Below are 6,000 nucleotides of genomic sequence, written 5' to 3' on the forward strand. Positions count from 1 at the left end.
ACATATAATCGAGTTTTAATGACCAAAAGTCTACCGAATTAGGAGATGGATAGTGTGAGCTTATCGAGGATCTGATTGATACATTCCAAAGTCAAAATCTACAATAAAAGGAAAAGTGGTAGGGTAAGCATTTTGAAATGCTTAGTAAGCTCATATGAATATATAAATGGTTAACTTATCTCTTAATACAAGTACATAAGGTAAACAAATGTGAATAATCAAAATTACCTAACATATAAAAAACGCAATCATATTAAAGTGAGTTTAACTCACATTCAAACACATAACATTCAACTACTAAATATAACAATTCACATATTTGAAATTCAATTAATCTACCTTTCAATCACATATGTATACTCAATCTCGTCTTTAAGTCATATACTTGCCATCTTTGATCATTAAGCTCATTGTAAAAGCCCACCCGATGTAGATCATAAAAATATTCTTTTGGCATGTAATTGAGTGAGCCAAAGTAGTATTAGGGTAAATTATCAGCTTAATTTTTGGGTTTGCCTGTTTCATGAATTCTTCAGTACGCCATTGTGAGGTTCGCATTAGTAGAATTAGCCATTTGGCGAACTCTAGCTGACGAACTCTAGGGTTTGACGAGTTCTTTTATAAGATGATCTGCCAACCCCAGATGTTCTAGGTGAACTTATTTGTTCATAGAGGGATAAAATTACTTTATATGGAAATGATAGTCGGTGGGCATCGTCAGAGTTCAGTTCATATATAGTTGGAATTGAACTAAAGTACTGTAGATGACAACTTGATATGTTTAGGTAATCAAATGACCTTTTTAGTTGGTTGCCTAAGTGTGGAAGCAATGTTTTACCACTATGATTACTGGTAATAGTTACATTTGGAAAGAGTTAAAATTCAAATCTTATTAGGTAAGGTTAGTCTCTGAATCCAAGGTCGATAGTGTGGTCTTAGACCTTTCCACTAATCTTATTTTCACTGTTTGTGCTATAAAAGGGTGTCTATAACGAGCGTGTTTTACTTTTTGCTTTTATCTCTTTGTTCTCTCCTATGTTCTTAAGAAATTTCTTTTCAAGTCATCTTCTCTAGAGGATAAGATGAAAATATCCAGAAGCTTGTCAAACCCCATTGATAAGTACCAGCATACTGGTAATTTTTTAGAAAACCCTTAGGATATTGTCGAAGAGATTTGTGTATTTGCTCTAGTACATTCATGATCAATTTATAGTAGATAAATGGTATAATAATTGTGATTGTTTCTTATTTCGATCAAGATGCTAGAGAAGGTTCGAGCTATCAAGGCAAAGGACCAATAGAGTGTTGGAAAAATGAGTTTGGAAAACGCAGTGAAAAATAAATTTAGGGAAAAACCATAGTTTTAAATTTTTTTTCCAAAACAAGATCTTGGTTGTGATATCTAAAGTAATAAACACTTAATCAAAATTGTACCTTTTCGATTCGTCTAGGATGAGCGCTTCGACCGAGTAGTCTTCTCTGCTATCCTCAAGCTCACGTCTGCTGAGTGTGGGCTCACTTTGAATCAAAAAATTTTCCACAAAAATTACCAGCGGGGTAATTTTGCAATTTCTCTAAACATTTGGGTCAAGTTGTAAATCAAAAAAATATCTCTAGAAATTTTCTAGAATAATATTTTCAGAGAATTTTCTCTCTACAACTTTCTCTTGAATTCAAGTGTGTGAAAATAATGACCCAATGCTCTATTAATATAGGGAGAGTTTAGAGAGTTTAATTATGATTAAACTTAATCACTTTAATATTATATTAATATAATATATATCAAGATAAATATTAGATTAAATTTAATATTAAATTTTATTAAAATAATAGAATGTTTATATACAAGATAAACATTAAATTAAATTTAATATTAAACTATTAAAATAATATTATTTTTGGAATAATTAATATGAAATCAAATTCTCTGGTAGAGTTCCAATAGGAATGTAACTTTTCCACTGCTCAACCACTGATGACCAACCATTGTCGGCCACCGGGACGCCGTTGTCGCACCATCGGTACTGCCATGTCCGGTGATGCAAGTGAGACACCCTTACAGCACCCTGAGACGGTTCAGCTATTGCCGATTTGGTTCAGGTCAATGATGACTCGACCGGTCTGGTCTAGCCACCGGTTAGACTGTTGGCCCAGTTTCACATATCAGGCTCGGTTTGACCAGTTTTTTAGGTCTTGGTCTTGATTTTGGGTTCTCGGGCCCAATTTACAATCTCAGGTCCAATTTTCAAGTGCAATTACCAATTTAGTTAATTGTTTAACTTGAAAATTAACTTTCAAAAATATCATATTATTTTTAATTTATTTGATTAATTTAATTTTACTTGATCAAAATTAATTTTTCTAAAAATCAATTAGATTTTCCAAATTAAATTTTCAAGTAAATTCTTTAATCGAATTCTCTAGTTGAACAATTCTCACGACCGCCTAATTTAATTCCACATCAAATAAATCGAATTAATCAAATTATTCCCAAAGTCGTAGAGTTTTCTTCTGATTCAAATGCAGTTCAATTAAGCTTTTGTTGAGCTAGTGGAGGGACCAATTAGATATATACAATTAGACTTTAGTTATTGCAATTATGTCTAGAAACATCGTTCCGATAATTCACAATTACTTAATCATGGAGTTAGTCCACAAGAAGTACTATGATTGAAAACTCCTTATTGTATACTCTTTACGAAATCAATTCATCCAACTGCTTTGTCTAATGACCTCGTCATGTGTGTGTTACCCTCATATGAAATCCTTGATTCCTTAGAGTTAAATTTGTTCACTCAATACAATCCTATTTTATCTAATTGTCACTATTGTGTCTTCTTAATGATTAATATGATCACTGTCAACAAATGATTGTGATAAATTGCTCGTTCGAGAATGAACAACCCTTGGCTACGTTCTATATTTATCAATCTACACAATGCCAATGATAGGATATCATTAACTCTTTAATTGAGCTATGAATTCCACTATTTCTAGTAAAGCCATGCCATACACAAGTCATGTACCCAACATACAAGCTATGGGCTTGATCATCTTTAGAGCATAAGCATTCACTTATATCAAAACACATGAGTTGCATACGCATGGTCAGTGACTAACTCAGGATTTAGGTAAATCACACCATGAGCTTCACAAGTGAATTAATTCACAAACGGATTCAGAATTATTATTGGGTCCAGTCCAATGTATCATTCCACCAATGAATACATCTATGTCTCTACTCGTGGAGTCAACTACTCCAAAAGCCAAGGCTAGCCATCTCCCCAATTGGAATTGTAGATGACATAATAATCCTTTTCAGTATTTGAATAAAATGCTCACTTTACTCTTTTACAAGATTATAGACTCACTTTGATTCTTTTACAGGATTATAGGCTCATTTAGATTATCTACTGAAGTAAGTTGTCTTTCTCGCAATGTAAATGTTATTTACAATGTCACTTACCTTGAGTTTGAACTTTAGACAATCAATGAGCTAATATTTGCTTGTCACAATTTCTCTATGCATGAAAAATATAAAAGACACAAATTTAAAAGACATAATAGTGCAATGTAAAATTAACTTTATTTATTTATTTATCGTTCAAATAAATAGAAAATAGTTACATGTTTACTATAATATGGGCACATTTCCCAACATAGAGTAGATTCTATCTTAAAGGTTTTGGTGAGTTTCTTTTTACTTCATTTGGGTTTTAAAAACTCTATGATATGGAGTTGTGTAAGGTAAGTTGTCTCTCTTAAATATACGTCGATGTGTGGTGTATTAACGAGTCAGTATTATGGGTACTTGACCATGGTCACAATTAATGCCCACCTTATGTGCTAGCCCAGTATCAGACTATCTGTGATATGTGAATATGTGGAAAGAAACTTCATTTGTGATGCCTTTGGTAGGACAGCTTTATTGTAAACTGGACTGGTAGATCACGACTAGACCTTACATGAGAACATGTGTTTAATATGACAAGAAATATAACTAAAAATATGTGATTCTAATTTCCAATTTATGGGTCTGAGGCTGATATAACGTTGGGTTACAGGTAAACTTATATGATTTAGGGAAGTATGCATGATTTATTAGCACGTGTCTACTGAGGATTTTACGTTATAGTCGTGATGTGTGCGCCACTGGACTGTTCTGGCAGATTAGCATAATGTTACTGTAGGGCGGAGTTCGAAACTTGTCTTTATTTTTTATTCGATCAGGGTAACCTGATAATCATGTTATGTTTATAAGGAACTCACTAAGCTCATGTGAACTTACTCTGTTACCTTTCTTTCTCAGGTAATTGAGTAGTAAAAGAAGATTCGTAGAGGATTATGTCTATAAGTGAGATACTTATCCGTTTTGTATCATGCATGGTTGTTCAGTGAAGGGCGTATTCACACGTTTTATGCTTAATTTGTGTTTTTACTTCACGAATGTATTGTTTTGTCTTCAAGTGTAATTGACCTTGTCTATATATATTCGTTATCGCCAAATTCGCCTAATTTGCAGTTTTCAAAATTATCTTTTTCTAAGTGTATTCGCCTTTGATGATGGAGTCTAATTAATGAGTAGTTTAGTAACTCTTACTACTCTCTTTAAAGATATAATACCAAACGAGAAATGATTAATAATTTTAATGTAAAGGGAAATCCTTATAATTGGTTTTTTTTCAAACTTTGAACAAGTCCAGAGTTTTGAATCCGTCAATAACGCCCAGTTCATTGGGCGGACTGTTGGTTGTTTGATATACGCTATATCTTCCTAACAGGATAATGAGTGTTACAAGTTTTTGGTATTAGAGCCTAGGTTTAGCTTATTCTTAAAAATCAAAGGTTAAGTTACTCCCGCCATTTATGATATATGTTTGGCTTAGTCCCTGTGGTTTTGATTTATTTATGTTTTTTTACAGTTTAGAAAGATGTTTGGAAGTTCAAGAGAAACAACATGAGAAGAGATTTAGAGTTATGTGTCGCCAGCACAAGAATAAGGTCCTGCAACTGGTTTGGGTACAAGCAAAAATACTTTTCATACTACTTTTGTCATAATGATAAGCCAAAGGTTTGTCCAGTTCATGGGGATAGCCTAAGCGCCCCAACCACAATAACCTCAACCTGAGGTGGTACAACCAATACCTCCTGCACCTCTGACACTAGTCGCCAACCAGTTCAAAGGAGATATCGTGAGAGAAACCCATAAGCATGATGCTAAAAAATTTCTTAGAGATAAAAATAATGACACTGCCACAATAGAATAGTGACTATCACCCATAGCTAGAGTGATTTAATAATTGAAATGTACCCTGATAGATAGTTTATTATGCATTATTTTCTTATTAAGAGGAAAAGTGTATCAATGATGGGAAACGCTGGTAAGCGTAACCTCAGAAGAATAGATTGATTGAAAGTTTTTCTTGATGAAGTTCAAAGAGAAGTATGTCAACCCAATGTATGTTGAAAAGATGAATAAAGAGTTTTTATACCTCAACCAGGGACAGATGTCGGTAATGGAATATAAACAAGAATTTTTCAAATTAAGCTATTATGTGAAGGACATGTTTCAGATCTAAAAGGCCTTTTGTGATAAGTTTGAGTAAGGTTTAAGAGATAGAATTTGTGCCCTGGTAGCAACATCAGAAGTCCGGAGTCTAGCAGCCATGACAACAAAGGCTTAGAAAATGAAAATAATTATTCAAGAAAGGAATAGGGGGCAAGATAGGGAAAATATGAAACGGGGATTCTCTAGTCCCCCACCATCGACAAATTTCAAGAGACTAAAAGATAGAAACTTTTCTGCTCTAAGAGGGATTTTCCACCCTCGAGTTTTCGACGGAAAAGAAGTGTAAGACAAGCCACCTCAATGGGGAGTATTGAAGGATCCAAGGTGATGAGGAATCCAGTATTCGAGAATTATGGATGAAATCATCGGGGTGGTTGTTGGAAATAAAAACGGCTTGTTTTGCTTGTGGATCAATGGATCATTAGATTAAG

Source organism: Gossypium hirsutum, chromosome D02 (genome assembly GCF_007990345.1).
Source record: "Gossypium hirsutum isolate 1008001.06 chromosome D02, Gossypium_hirsutum_v2.1, whole genome shotgun sequence".
Taxonomy (NCBI): Eukaryota; Viridiplantae; Streptophyta; class Magnoliopsida; order Malvales; family Malvaceae; genus Gossypium; species Gossypium hirsutum.